Source organism: Bufo bufo, chromosome 8 (genome assembly GCF_905171765.1).
Source record: "Bufo bufo chromosome 8, aBufBuf1.1, whole genome shotgun sequence".
Classification (NCBI taxonomy): Eukaryota; Metazoa; Chordata; class Amphibia; order Anura; family Bufonidae; genus Bufo; species Bufo bufo.
Window position 1 is genome coordinate 115,281,303 of NC_053396.1, and position 15,934 is coordinate 115,297,236.

Genomic DNA, 15,934 nt, shown 5'->3' on the forward strand with positions numbered 1-15,934 from the left:
GGCCGGGATGTGGATAACAAATTTACTGCAGGCCAGTGGAGTAAAGGCCCCAAACATTAGGCATTCACCAGACAGAAAAGAACAAGTGATTATGTGGCTGTAGGTATATTAGACGGTCAGTGGATAACAATTTTACTGCAGGCCAGTGGAGTATAGGCCCCAAACATTAGACATTCACCGGACAGAAAAGAACAAGTGATTATTTGGCTGGAGGTACAGTACAGACCAAAACTTTGGACACACCTTCTCATTCAAAGAGTTTTCTTTATTTTCATGACTATGAAGGCATCAAAACTATGAATTAACACATGTGGAATTATATACATAACAAACAAGTGTAAAACAACTGAAAATATGTCATATTCTAGGTTCTTCAAAGTAGCCACCTTTTGCTTTGATTACTGCTTTGCACACTCTTGGCATTATCTTGATGAGCTTCAAGAGGTAGTCCCCTGAAATGGTCTTCCAACAGTCTTGAAGGTGTTCCCAGAGATGCTTACACTTGTTGGCCCTTTTGCCTTCACTCTGCGGTCCAACTCACCCCAAACCATCTCGATTGGGTTCAGGTCCGGTGACTGTAGAGGCCAGGTCATCTGGCGCAGCACCCCATCACTCTCCTTCATGGTCAAATAGCCCTTACTTTCAAAGTTTTCCCAATTTTTCGGCTGACTGACTGATCTTCATTTCTTAAAGTAATGATGGCCACTCGTTTTTCTTTATTTAGCTGCTTTTTTCTTGCCATAATACAAATTCTAACAGTCTATTCAGTAGGACTATCAGCTGTGTATCCACCTGACTTCTCAACGCCACTGATGGCCCCAACCCCATTTATAAGGCAAGAAATCCCACTTTTTAAACCTGACAGGGCACACCTGTGAAGTGAAAACCATTTCAGGGGACTACCTCTTGGAGCTCATCAAGAGAATGCCAAGAGTGTGCAAAGCAGTAATCAAAGCAAAAGGTGGCTAATTTGAAGAACCTAGAATATGACATATTTTCAGTTGTTTCACACTTGTTTGTTATGTATATAATTCCACATGTGTTAATTCATAGTTTTGATGCCTTCAGTGTGAATCTACAATTTTCATAGTCATGAAAATAAAGAAAACTCTTTGAATGAGAAGGTGTGTCCAAACTTTTGGTCTGTACTGTATTATATGCGGTCAGTGGATAACAATTTTACTGCAGGCCAGTGGAGTACAGGCCCCAAACATTAGGCATTCACCTGACATAAACAACCTTTTATGCCGCTGTATATATATAAGGCAAGGACCATTCTTTGTTCTGGGTGGTGGTGGATATGTGTGTGCTGGCATGAGGAATTCAATTACACGTGGTCATCACAGGTGTAGAATTTATCCGAGATGCATGCCTCATTCATTTGTGAGGTAGTCCACACTGTTGTGAGCTAGGCGAGTGCGCTTATCGGTCACGATCCCCCCTGCTCCGCTGAATGTCCTTTCGGACAGGACACTCGACAAGGGGCAAGCCAAAAGTTCCATGGCAAATTGTGTCAGCTTGCCACAAGTCAAGCCTGCACACTCAGTAGTCCAGGGGTTCCTCGCTTCTCAGAGCGTCCACATCGACTGTTAACCCGATGTAGTCGGACACCTGTCGGTCTAGGCATTGCCTGAGGTTATATCCGGAGGGTGGCTGTCGATGGGTTGGATGCAAGAATGATCTCATATCCGAAGTGACCAACACATCTTCAAACCGCCCTCTTCTTGCAGACGTGGTAGGATTGGCACCCGCCCCTGTTTCGCCCACAACAGCAGAATTCAGCATCTCTCGCAGCAAGCCCTGGAAATTCTGCATTCTGTGATGCTGGTAACATGTCTTCCATTTAGTGTTTGTACCGGGATTTAAGTACTTTGCCACCCAGTACTGGGGTCCTTGCCCTTTATGCTTTTTATACGGGGGTCCCTCTTCAAACACTGGAGCATAAAGGACCCTCTTTAGCAGTAAATTGGAAGTAGTGGAGCATCCTGGCTCCTGCTCATCGCCCACAAGAATGTCGTCTTCGGTCTCCTCCTCCAGCCACGGACAACACCAGGGATCCCAGAAAAGTTTAAAGTCTTCCTCAAAGCCTGCTCTTCTTTCTCCTCCTCCTCCCCCCCCCCAGCAACCATCCTCCTCTGACTCCTCTTCAGACTCCTGCTGACTTGTCTCAGATAGAGTAGCCCCCCTGGGAATTCATTTAGCATTGTGACTTCCTCATCTTCCAGCTCCTGCTCCTCAATGGCTTGATCAATTACACAACGCAATTCACACTCCAGAAAGAAGGCATAAGGTGCGATGTCACTTATGGTGCCCTGGTTGCGACTGACCAGTTTGGTGATCTCATCAAATGACCGCAGAAGTTTGCATGCGTCGCGTTTAAGCAGCCACTGGCGCGGTGAAAAGAAACCAAACTTCCCAGAAACTGTCAAGCTGCAGAGTTCGTACAGGTATTCGGCAATGGCACGTTTCTACTGGAGCAGTCTATCAAGCATATACAAGGTGGAGTTCCAGCGCGTCGGGCTGTCACAAATCAGACGTCTGACGGGCAGGTGATGTCGCCGCTGAATGTCAGCAAGGCGAGCCATGGCCGTGTAAGATCTTCTAAAATGGCCAGAGATTTTCCTGGCCTGCCGCAAGACGTTATGGACCCTGGGGTATTTGGTAATGAATCGCTGCACGACTAAGTTCAAGACGTGCAGTGCAGGATCAGTGTGACTCTTGGCTTCCAGGCACAACAGCCGCAGCACAGCATGGCAACGTCTCTCCCTGGCACGTCGAATAGGTTCTGGGGAGCTTGGGGGGTGCAGTGGAAGAGGCAGTAGCAGTTGAAAAGGAGGAGTCAGCCGATGTGGAGATGGAGGATGGAGAAGGAGGAGGAGAAGAATAGGCAGCCCTGCATGCAATCCGTGGCGGTAACACCAAATCCACACGGGTTACATGCTTGATGGCCGTCAGAAAGTTCACCCAGTGGGAAGTAAAAGTTATGTACCTTCTCTGCCTCTGTTTGTTAGACCATGTGTCTGTGGTCAGATCTATCTTGGCACCGACACTGTGTGCCAGAGATATATTCACTTGCCGCTGAACAAGGCCATATAGCTCTGAGATGCCCTTCTGGGAGAAATATTTCCTTCTGGGGACCTTCCATTGCGGTGTGTCAATGGCCAAAAATTTTCTAAAGGCCTCCGAGTCAACCAGTTTATATGGAAGTAGTTGGCGGGCTAGCCAACACCTGAATCAATATTTGGTGGAAGAAGGTATATCGCACCCCTCATTCAGTATTTTGTGCAAGCCAGTGTATCGCAGGCCTCAATCAATATTTGGTAGAAGCAGGTATATCGCATCCCTCATTCAGTATTTTGTGCAAGCCGGTGTATCGCAGGCCTCAATCAATATTTGGTGAAAGCAGGTATATCACACCCCTCAATCAGTACTTTGTGGAAACAGGTATATAGAACCCCTTAATCAATATTTTGTCGAAGCAGGTATATTGCACTCCTCAATCAGAATTTAGTGGAAACAGGTATATAGAACCACTGAGTCATTATTTATTGTAAGCAGTTATATCGCACCCCACAATCAGTATTTTGTGGAAGCTGGTGTATTGCAGGCCTCAATCAATATTTGGTGAACCAGGTATATCGCACCCCATAATCAGTATTTTGTGGAAGCAGGTATATAAAACCCCTTATTCAGTATTTTGTTAAAGCAGGTATATCGCACCCCTCAATCAGTAATTTGTAGAAGCAGGTATTTAGAACCCCTTAATCAATATTTTGTAGAAGCAGGTATATAGCACCCCTCAATCAGTATTTTGTGGAAACAGGTATATAGAACCCCTGATTCAATATTTGGTGGAAGCAGGTATATCACACCCCTCAATCAGTAATTTGTGGAAGCAGGTATTTAGAACCCCTTAATCAGTATTTCATTCAGTACTTTGTAGAAACAGGTATGTAGAACACCTGAATCAATATTTGGTGGAAACAGGTATATCGCACGCCTGAATTACTAATTTTGTGGAAGCAGGTATTTAGAACCCCTTAATCAGTATTTTGTAGAAGCAGGTATATCGCACCCCTCAATCAGTAATCAGTATTAGAACACCTGAATCAATATTTGGTGGAAGTAGGTAAATCGCACCCTTCAATCAGTAATTTGTGGAAGCATGTATTTAGAACCCCTTAATCATTATTTTGTAGAAGCAGATATATTGCACCCCTCAATCAGTATTTTGTGGAAACAGGTATATCGCAGGCGTTAATCAATATTTGGTCGAAGCAGGTATATCGCACCACTCAATCAGTATTTTGTGGATATAGATATAGAACCCCTTAATCAGTATTTTGTTGAAGCAGGAATTTCGCACCCCTCAATCAGAATTTTGTGGAAGCCGTTGTGTTGCAGGCCTCAATCAGTATTTTGTAAATGCAGGTATATAGAAACCCTTAATCAGTATTTTGTTGAAGCAGGTATACAGTACCCCTTAATCAGTATTTTGTAGAAGCAGATATATCGCACCCCTCATTCAGTACTTTGTGGAAACAGGGATATAGAACACCAGAATCAATATTTGGTGGAAGCAGGTATATCGCACCCCTGAATCAGTATTTTGTGGAAGCCGTTGTGTTGCAGGCCTCAATCAGTATTTTGTAAATGCAGGTATATAGAAACCCTTAATCAGTATTTTGTTGAAGCAGGTATATCGTACCCCTCAATCAGTATTTTGTGGAAACAGGTATATAGAACACCTGAACCAATATTTGGTGGAAGCAGGTATATCACACCCCTCAATCAGTAATTTGTGGAAGCAGGTATTTAGAACCCCTTAATCAGTATTTCATTCAGTACTTTGTAGAAACAGGCATGTAGAACACCTGAATCAATATTTGGTGGAAACAGGTATATTGCACGAGTGAATTTGTAATTTGTGGAAGCAGGCATTTAGAACCCCTTAATCAGTATTTTGTAGAAGCAGGTATATTGCACCCCTCAATCAGTAACCAGTATTAGAACACCTGAATCAATATTTGATGGAAGCAGGTAAATCGCACCCTTTCAATCAGTAATTTATGGAAGCAGGTATTTAGAACCCCTTAATCATTATTTTGTAGAAGCAGGTATATCGCACCCCTCAATCAGTATTTTGTGGAAACAGGTATATCGCAGGCCTTAATCAATATTTGGTGGAAGCAGGTATATCGCACCACTCAATCAGTATTTTGTGGATATAGATGTAGGACCCCCTAATCAGTATTTTGTTGAAGCAGGAATATCGCACCCCTCAATCAGAATTTTGTGGAAGCAGGTATGTAGTACCCCTTAATCAGTATTTTGTAGAAGCAGATATATCGCACCCCTCATTCAGTACTTTGTGGAAACAGGGATATAGAACACCTGAATCAATATTTGGTGGAAGCAGGTATATCGCACCCCTGAATCAGTATTTTGTGGAAGCCGTTGTGTCGCAGGCCTCAATCAGTATTTTGTAAAAGCAGGTATATAGAAACCCTTAATCAGTATTTTGTTGAAGCAGGTATATCGCACCCCTCAATCAGTATTTTGTGGAAACAGGTATATAGAACACCAGAACCAATATTTGGTGGAAGCAGGTAAATCGCACCAATCAATCAGTAAATTGTTGAAGCCGGTATATTGCAGGGCTCAATCATTATTTGGTGAAAGCAGGTATATCGCACCCCTCAATCAGTATTTTGTGAAAGCTGGTGTATCGCAGGCCTCAATCAATATTTTGTGGAAGCAGGTATATTGCACCCCTCAATCAGTATTTTGTTAAAGCAGCTATCTAGAACCCCTTAATTAATTTTTTGTAGAAGCAGTTATATCGCACCCCTCAATCAGTATTTTGTGGAAACAGGTATACAGAACCCCTGAATCAATATTTGGTGGAACCTGTTATATCGCACCCCTCAATCAGTATTTTGTGGAATCAGTTATATCAAACCCCTTAATCAGTATTTCATTCTGTACTTTGTGGAAACAGATATGTAGAACCCCTTAATCAATTTTTTGTAGAATCAGTTATATCGCACCCCTCAATCAGTATTTTGTGGAAACAGGTATATAGAACCCCTGAATCAATATTTGGTGGAAGCAGGTATATTGCACCGCTCAAACATTAATTTGTGAAACCAGGTATTTAGAACCCCTTAATCAGTATTTTGTAGAAGCAGGTATATCGCACCCCTCAATCAGTAATAGAACACCTAAATCAATATTTGGTGGAAGCAGTTATATTGCACCCCTCAATCAGTATTTTTTGGAAGCAGGTATATCAAACCTCTAATCAGTATTTTGTGGAAACAGGTATATAGAAGCCTTGAATCAATATTTGGAGGAAGCAGGAATATCGCACCCCTCAATCAGTTTTTTGTGGAAACAGGTATAAAGAACCCCTTGAATTAATATTTGGTGGAAGCAGGTATATTGCACCCCTCAATCAATACTTTGTGGAAGCAGGTATATAGAACCCCATAATAAGTATTTTTTAGAAGCAGGTATGTCGCACCCGTCAATCAGTATTTTGTGGAAACAGGTATATTGCACCGCTCAAACATTAATTTGTGAAAGCCGGTATTTAGAACCCCTTAATCAGTATTTTGTAGAAGCAGGTATATCCCACCCCTCAATCAGTAATCAGTAATAGAATACCTAAATCAATATTTGATTTAGAATACCTAAATAGAATACCTAAATCGTCTTCTTGAACGCCACAGAACTGCTCGTTTGGACTTTGCAAGAGAGCACCAAACATGGGACATTCGAAGGTGGAAGAAAGTTTTATTCTCTGATGAGAAAAAATGTAACCTTGATGGTCCTGATGGTTTCCAACGTTACTGGCATGACAAGCAGATCCCACCTGAGATGTTTTCTACATGCCACAGTGGAGGGGGCGCTGTAATGGTCTGGGGTGCTTTTTCCTTTAGTGGAACAATGGAGCTTCAGGAAGTGCAGGGGCGTCAAACGGCCACTGGCTATGTCCAGATGTTGCAGAGAGAATTCCTCATGACTGAGGGGCCTCGTCTGTGTGGTAACGACTGGGTTTTTCAATAGGACAACGCTACAGTACACAATGCCCGCAAGACAAGGGACTTCTTCCAGGAGAATAACATTACTTATTTGGCCCATCCTGCGTGTTCCCCTGATCTAAATCCAATTGAGAACCTTTGGGGATGGATGGCAAGGGAAGTTTACAAAAATGCGGCCATCTTCACCACTTGCAGAAATGTTCCCACTCACCTCATGGAAACGCTTGAATCAAGCATGCCAAAACAAATTTTGGAAGTGATAAACAATAACGGCGAAGCTACTCATTACCGAGTTCATGTTTGGAAGATGAATTTCTGTTTTGGGGGGGTTTATTTTTCTTTTGGGAGGTGTGGTCCTAAACTTTTTATCAGCTGAAAAACAGCCTGTTTCAGTTTATTTGTTTTCATTAAATTGAGTGCTCAAAAAATGTTTTATCTCACTCCCATTTCTTCTTGTTGCATGTTGAAGCTCTACTTGGAACCTTGTTAAGATCCAGCCATGCTAAATATGATTTTTTGCCATTTTTCAAGTGGTCTTAAACTTTTGATCAGGACTGTATAAGCCTTGAATCAATTTTTGATGGAAGTAGGTATATCACACCCCTCAATGAGTATTTTGTGGAAGCAGGGATATAGAACCACTTAATCAATATTTTGTAGAAGCAGGTATAAAGAACCCCTGAATCAATATTTGGAGGAAGCAGGTATATCATACCCCTCTATCAGTATTTTGGGAAAGCCGGTGTATCGCAGGCCTCAATCAATATTTAGTGAAAGCAGGTATATCGCACCACTCAATCAGTATTTTGTGGATATGGGTATATAGAACCCCTTAATCAGTATTTTGTTGAAGCAGGAATTTCACACCCCTTAATCAGTATTTTGTGGAAGCAAGTATATAGTACCCCTTAAGTATTTTGTAGAAGCAGATATATCGCACTTCTCATTCAATACTTTGTGGAAACAGGTATATAGAACACCTGAATCAATATTTGGTGGAAGCAGGTATATCGCACCCCTGAATCAGTATTTTGTGGAAGGCGGTGTATCGCATGCCCCAACCAGTATTTTGTGGAAGCAGGTATATAGAAACCCTTAATCAGTATTTTATTGAAGCAGGTATATTACACCCCTCAATCAGTATTTTGTGGAAACAGGTATATAGAACACCTGAACCAATATTTGGTAGAAGCATGTATATCGCACCACTCAATCAGTATATTGTTGAAGCCGGTGTATCACAAGCCTCATTCATTATTTGGTGGAAGCAGGTATATCGCACCCCTCTATCAGTATTTTGTGGAAGTCGGTGTATCGCAGGGCTCAATCAATATTTTGTGAAAGCAGGTATATCGCACCCCTCAATCAGTATTTTGTTGAAGCAGGTATATAGAACCCCTGAATCAATATTTGGTGGAAACAGGTATATAGCACCCCTTAATCAGTATTTTCTGGAAGCTGGTATATCAAACCCATTAATCTGTATTTTGTGGAAACAGGTATATTGCAAGCATCAATCAATATTTGGTGGAAGCAGGTATATCGCACCCCTCAATCAGAATTTTGTGGAAGCAGGTATATAGTAACCCTTAATCAATATTTTGTAAAAGCAGGTATATCGCACCCCTCAATTAGTATATTGTGGAAAGAGGTACATAGAACACCGGAATCAATATTTGGCAGAAGCAGGTATATTGCACCCGTCAATCAGTATTTTGTGGAAGCCGATGTATCGCAGGCCTCGATCAATAATTGGTGCAAGCCTGTATATCGCACCGCTCAATCAGTATTTTGTGGAGGTTGGTATAAAGAACCCCTTAATCAATATTTTCTAAAAGCAGGTATATTGCACCCCTCAATCATTACTTTGTGGAAGCAGGTATTCAGAACCCCTTAATCAGTATTTTGTGAAAACAGGTATATAGAAGCCTTGAATCAATTTTTGGTGGAAGCTGGTATATCGCACCCCTCAATCAATTTTTTGTGGAAGCAAGTATATCAAACCCCTTAATCAGTATTTTGTGAAAGCAGGTATATTGCACCCCTCAATCAGTTTTTTGGAGGCAACAGTTATATCACACCTATTGCAAATTGTTGTTCCAATAACGCTTGTCCCTCTATACACCTGCGGTATCGCAGCAGAATCGCACACATCTGCTGCACAATACAAATGCACTATAATATTCTTTCTATGTTAGAAAGTATATTAAAGGTATATCAAACCCCTTAATCAGATTTTTTTGGGGGCAACAGGTATATCACATCAGTTGCAATTAGTTATTCCAATAGCGTTTGTCCCTCTATATAGCTGCGGTATCGCCGAAGAACCGCACACAACTGCTGCATAATACAAATGCACTATAATATACTTTCTATGTTAGAAAGTATATTATAACTATATCACACCCCTCAGTATATCACACCTATTGATAGCACTTCTATACCAATCCTTAAGAGGACTTTTGTGGCCCTATTAGCTAGCGTTTGGTGTCCCTAACAGTCTGTCCCTGCTCCACAAAGCAACTTCTCCCTACACTGGCAAAACACAGAATGTAAAATCTGTGATAGGGTGGGGGTGTGTCCATGTGCTGAAACGTCTCAATTGTCTGTCCTTTCCCACCTGATGGATGTGTCACGGGTCAAAGTTCGGCGAAATGCAAAAGAATATGGCGCGGGCGGACATCGCCATATGTTCGCATGTTCGGCGAATTGAAAATGCGCAAAGTTCACAGCGAAATGACCACCGGGCGAACCATAAGGCCATCTCTAGTTGAATATAGGTGTTATCACGTCTCGAAAGGCAGGTACCAAACGTACGGCGCGGAGGGAAAGGAAACCAGGTGCCCTAACACAAGGGAGATGGAGGAATGGTGACCCCTAACTTACCTAGCACTGGCACCTGGCTACCTGACGTGCCTAGACGGATTGCTCACCCATACGCCGATCACGTGCCTCGTCCCTGAATTACCCTGGAAGAATCCCTAAGTAGTGAGTAGGGCGGTGGGAGCACTAGTGCTCACCACTGGCACCTAGGGTAGTAACAGGGAGTGGACAAACAACACAAACACCACAGATAACCCGAAGGGAGACAACAAACAGTTTACAACAAACTGAAGAGGACTGGAAATCCAACCGCTCTGGTTCCAACTGCTCCAGCAACTCCACAGCAACACATCCTGATGTCAGAATAGATAACCTGAAGGGAAGGTCTACATCTGGCCACAAAGGAAAGTAGGAAGAGAGACTAAATAGTGGCTGGGAGTGGCAGACCCAGAACAGCTGAAAGGAAAACTATTAATACCTAGATAGGACAAAAAGGATAGTAAATCAAAACAGGAAAACCTGGACCGGAATCCATTCCCACAACTAGGTCATGGAGCAATCCCTTAAAATCCAGCAAGTAGCCACCCGCTGCGACCGTCTGGTCCCAGGTATCACAGGATCAGCGATAGGTCGTGACACCCTTGTGACAGGTGTATACACAGCAGCTACATCCTATCTGTGTGGCAGAGGATGCTAAACATTTCATATTTTCTCCCCAAGTTTGATAATCTCCAAGGTACAAAAGAGTAGAGGCAGTGCAAATGACCCACTGTAAGGAACTTTACACTGGGCACGCCAAAGTATTGAAATGACCTTGTTGAACACCTTGGAGGGTACAATAGGTAATTTACCCAAAGATGTTTGAGAGGGAATTGGCTGAACTGATTTATTTTGAGCCTTGCGTTTAGACCTCAATATCTGTGACCTCTATGTCTGTGACCTCCTTTATATGTTTGAAATGCTAAATTCTAGGCGCCATACTAACTTTTACACATTTAAAAAAGTTTTGAAATTTTTTTACTTCCCCAAATCTCCACTCACCAGCCTATTCTGTTTTTTGTGCTACTATAAAATTAACTCAGTGTGCCTTTTACTTGACAGAACAAAAGTAAAAGCCAGTCGAATTTAAGGAAGAATAAACCAAGCGTCTCATTTTAAAGCATCCTATAAATAATTAATCTCGAGAACTGTAGCGGAATGAACCAGATCATTATTTATGGCAGGCCACTAATGTACCACATAAGCAATCTTATACAAGGTTGTCCTGTATTTCATCAGAATTTTGGTAACCAAATCTCAAATTAATTTCATTAGCAGTCTCATAAGTATTAATCTAGGTTTAGGGCAACTGTTACAATTAAAGTCTGCAATGCAGAGTCATTCATTAAACTAAGACTATTTCTGCATGCATTACTCACAAATTAGAAAAGCTGCTCTAAAACTGATAAAACATCATTCCTAGTAAAAGGCATAAAGGTGGCTATAAATCTGACACCACAGCCATAATGCTTTTATCACCCATTGTAATCATGGGAGGTGCAAACGTACCATCTTTGAACTGTGACTACACATGTCTGTGTCACCCTTATGCACTGATTGGGATTCGTTTGTAATCCTTACTAATATCTTTGAAATCCGTTGTTTTTCATAATTTTAATAAAACATATATGCATGGTCAATATAAGTAGCTACATTATTCATTGCTGCTTTGTAAATTTACTTCTGCATTTAAAAATGTCTTAAGTCACACCGTACCATATTAGTTAAGAGCAAGCCAATGTAATATTAGCCTAAATAAAAAAAATATAATATAATTTATAGTGCTGCCATCAGTTGTCAAATTGTTAATTTTTCACTGAGATACAGAGATGCAGTTTGGGTTTCAATGTTAAATCTACAATAGAGACCCCTATCCTATTTCCTTCTCTTCTCATATGGGACATAGACGTTTTGGCCCCTTCAGACCCAGGCGCAATTGAAATCTTGACACCTTTAGGCTGGGTTCACACGGGCGTTGCGGGAAAATGTGCGGGTGCGTTACGGGAACACCCGCGATTTTTTGCGCGAGTGCAAAACATTGTAATGCGTTTTGCACTCGTGTGAGAAAAATCGTGCATGTTTGGTACCCAAACCCGAACTTCTTCACAGAAGTTCGGGTTTGGGATCAGTGTTCTGTAGATTGTATTATTTTCCCTTATAACATGATTATAAGGGAAAATAATAGCATTCTGAATACAGAATGCATAGTAAAACAGCGCTGGAGGGGTTACATTTTTTTTAGAATAATTTAACTCACCTTAGTCCACTTGATCGCGCAGACCAGCATCTCCTTCTGTCTCCTTTGCTGAACAGGACCTGTGGTGAGCATTCATTACATGAACAGGACCTTTGGAGACGTCACTCCGGTCATCACATGATCTATCACCATGGTAAAAGATCATGTGATGGATCATGTGATGACCAGAGTGACGTCACCAAAGGTCCTGTTCATGTAATGAATGCTCACCACAGGTCCTGTTCAGCAAAGGAGACAGAAGGAGATGCCAGTGTGAGCGATCAAGTGGATTAAGGTGAGTTAAATTTTTATTTTATTTTTTTAACCCCTCCAGCGCTGTTTTACTATGCATTCTGTATTCAGAATGCTATTATTTTCCCTTATAACCATGTTATAAGGGAAAATAATAATGATTGGGTCTCCATCCCGATCGTCTCCTAGCAACCGTGCGTGAAAATCGCACCGCATCCGCACTTGCTTGCGATTTTCACGCAACCCCATTCACTTCTATGGGGCCTGCGTTGCGTGAAAAACACAGAATATAGAGCATGCTGTGATTTTCACGCAACGCACAAGTGATGCGTGAAAATCACCGCTCATCTGAACAGCCCCATTGAAATGAATGGGTCGGGATTCAGTGCGGGTGCAATACGTTCACCTACCGCATTGCACCCGCGAGGAAATCTCGCCCGTGTGAACGCAGCCTTATAATTGCACCCCAGCTTTACCAAATCTGTGTAGTTTATTGTGACATATCCCCAAACAGCAATCCGAATACCTCTGTATTTAGATAAGACCGGGTCCACCATTCACAATAGCTGATTGTCAAAGCTTATCTATTCTTTCCTTGCACAATGACCTCTGCACCTCTGCAAGGTCTAGAAAACTCTCCTGCTTACCCTGCTCTTTTAGAATATGCTGCTGCAGGCTCTGAGCTCAGTTGGCATTCTCTTTATAGATGGTTCTTCTTGCTTGCTTCTGTCAGTGCACTATACTGTGTGCATGCATTCCCCCTCCCTTCCTCTCACACTTGCATGACTTTGCAGACTCTAATTTCTGGAAAAAATGCATAGCCAGTCTCTTCAGTGATTCAGAGCATACTGTTTTCTGAATAACACTCACCTGCTCTCACCCATATGTCTCTACTGTGTGAAGTATTGTAGTAGATTAATGTCTAAAGTTAGAGGAGCTGTATGTAGCTGCAGAATCAAACTAGGGTTTGTAGTTGTTTGTTGTTTTTACTGCACTGCATTTAACTGGGAATTGGATGCTGGAATATACCTCCTTCTTCCATTTTATTGGTCTGGGTCATAGACATTCTGTGTATCCCAGTGGAGCCAGCAGGTGAGCTGTACTGAGGGTTTGTAGTCTGTAACAATGGAACAGTAGCTACATGAACATGCTGTACATATGTCTGCTTTTGAGCTATGTACACAAGCTCATGGAATATTTTTAACTAAGGCTAGATACACATGTGTGGTAAAGGTACCCACTGCCCAGCAGGCTGTTCTTCTGCCGTTACAGCCTGACAGATACCTTTTTCGCATATGTGAAAGTAGCCTAAGACTGTTTGCAAAGTTGTTCTATTTTTTATTTTAGGTACAAAGAAAAATTGTTACAATGGTGTACATAATAACAGCTATAGGAGATTATTTGCACATTAATAACAAGTTAGTTATTTACTAACTTTTTATAAAAAAAATAATTATAAGCAGAACTGTATAGCTATAGGGAAATTGAATCGGTGTTCCTCAACTCCAGTCCTCAAGGCCCACTTATCGGTCATGTTTTCAGGATTTCCTTAGCATTGAGGAGGTGATATAATTAGTGGCAATGCATCAGGGCTTCCCACAGGTATTCATTCTGTTGGATATTCTCAAATCATGAGTGGCAGGTGGGCCCTGAGGACTGGAGTTGAGGAACACTGGATTGAGTCATAAAAGTAGAAACACAACCAAATTCTATTATTCTGTACGAAATCATTTGTTTTCTAATAAGCACCTATACAAAAAAGCAGTATATTGCAGACAGTTTCACTCTTCAACCATAAATTTAAAGGGAGTCTGTCACCAGGAGCCTCACTGGTAAACCAGACAGAATGCCTTGTTGGGATAGTTCAGCTGAATGTAATGATACCTTTCACCTAGTGATCGGTTTCATCATTCAGGTTTCTGCCCCACAGAGCCCTGATCCTAACATCATCAGCTCTGTCTTGGATTACATGAAGAGCCAGAAGGATTTGAGCAAGCCTACATCCACAAAAGATCTGTGGTTAGTTCTCCAAGATGTTTAGAACAACCTGGTTAGTACCTTCAAAAATGTGTTCAAATGTACCTAGAATAAGTGATGCTGCTTTAAAGGCAAAGAGATGTCGCACCAAATATTCATTGAATTTAGATCTCTCTTGTTCATACACTTTGCATTTTGTTAATTGATAAAAATAAACTATTAACACTTCTCTGCTTAAAACATTCTTACTTTGCAGCATTTTTTTTCCACACCTGCCTCCCTATAGTTACTGTATAACTATATATATATATATATATATATATATATATATATATATATATATGGAGAGAGATACGCAGATAGAGAGAGAGATAGATACCGTAGATAGATAGATAGACACAGAGAAGGCAGCACTCCAAAAATAATCAACATTTATTCACCCAATATCAGCAACGTTTCAGCTGCTCAATGCAGCCATTTGAATATTAGTGAGGACTTGGATTTTGCCTCTTTGGAGGGGTGAACCCATTTTTCTTTTCTTTTTATCTTTTTTTGGTGAGCATTTTTGCCTATTTTCTTTTTATGCTGAGCTGCTCTAAGTGTATATATATACACTCACCTAAAGAATTATTAGGAACACCTGTTCTATTTCTCATTAATGCAATTATCTAGTCAACCAATCACATGGCAGTTGCTTCAATGCATTTAGGGGGGTGCTCCTGGTCAAGACAATCTCCTGAACTCCAAACTGAATGTCAGAATGGGAAAGAAAGGTGATTTAAGCAATTTTGAGCGTGGCATGGTTGTTGGTGCCAGACGGGCCGGTCTGAGTATTTCACAATCTGCTCAGTTACTGGGATTTTCACGCACAACCATTTCTAGGGTTTACAAAGAATGGTGTGAAAAGGGAAAAACATCCAGTATGCGGCAGTCCTGTGGGCAAAAATGCCTTGTGGATGCTAGAGGTCAGAGGAGAATGGGCCGACTGATTCAAGCTTATAGAAGAGCAACGTTGACTGAAATAATCGTTACAACCGAGGTATGCAGCAAAGCATTTGTGAAGCCACAACACGCACAACCTTGAGGCGGATGGGCTACAACAGCAGAAGACCCCACCGGGTACCACTCATCTCCACTACAAATAGGAAAAAGAGGCTACAATTTGCACGAACTCACCAAAATTGGACTGTTGAAGACTGGAAAAATGTTGCCTGGTCTGATGAGTCTCGATTTCTGTTGAGACATTCAAATGGTAGAGTCCAAATTTGGCGTAAACAGAATGAGAACATGTATCCATCCTCTGATGGCTACTTCCAGTAGAATAATGCACCATGTCACAAAGCTAAAATCATTTCAAATTGGTTTCTTGAACATGACAATGAGTTCACTGTACTAAAATGGCCCCCACAGTCACCAGATCTCAACCCAATAGAGCATCTTTGGGATGTGGTGGAACGGGAGCTTCATGCCCTGGATGTGCATCCCTCAAATCTCCATCAACTGCAAGATGCTATCCTATCAATACTGGCCAACATTTCTAAAGAATGCTATCAGCACCTTG

General features: G+C 41.6%; 1 protein-coding gene across 2 annotated transcripts in view; it reads left to right on the top strand.

Moving 5' to 3' along the window:
• Positions 1–15,934, top strand: part of GRIA3 (glutamate ionotropic receptor AMPA type subunit 3) — a 382,312-nt gene that overhangs the window by 62,657 nt on the left and 303,721 nt on the right. The gene's annotated exons all lie outside the window — the stretch shown is intronic.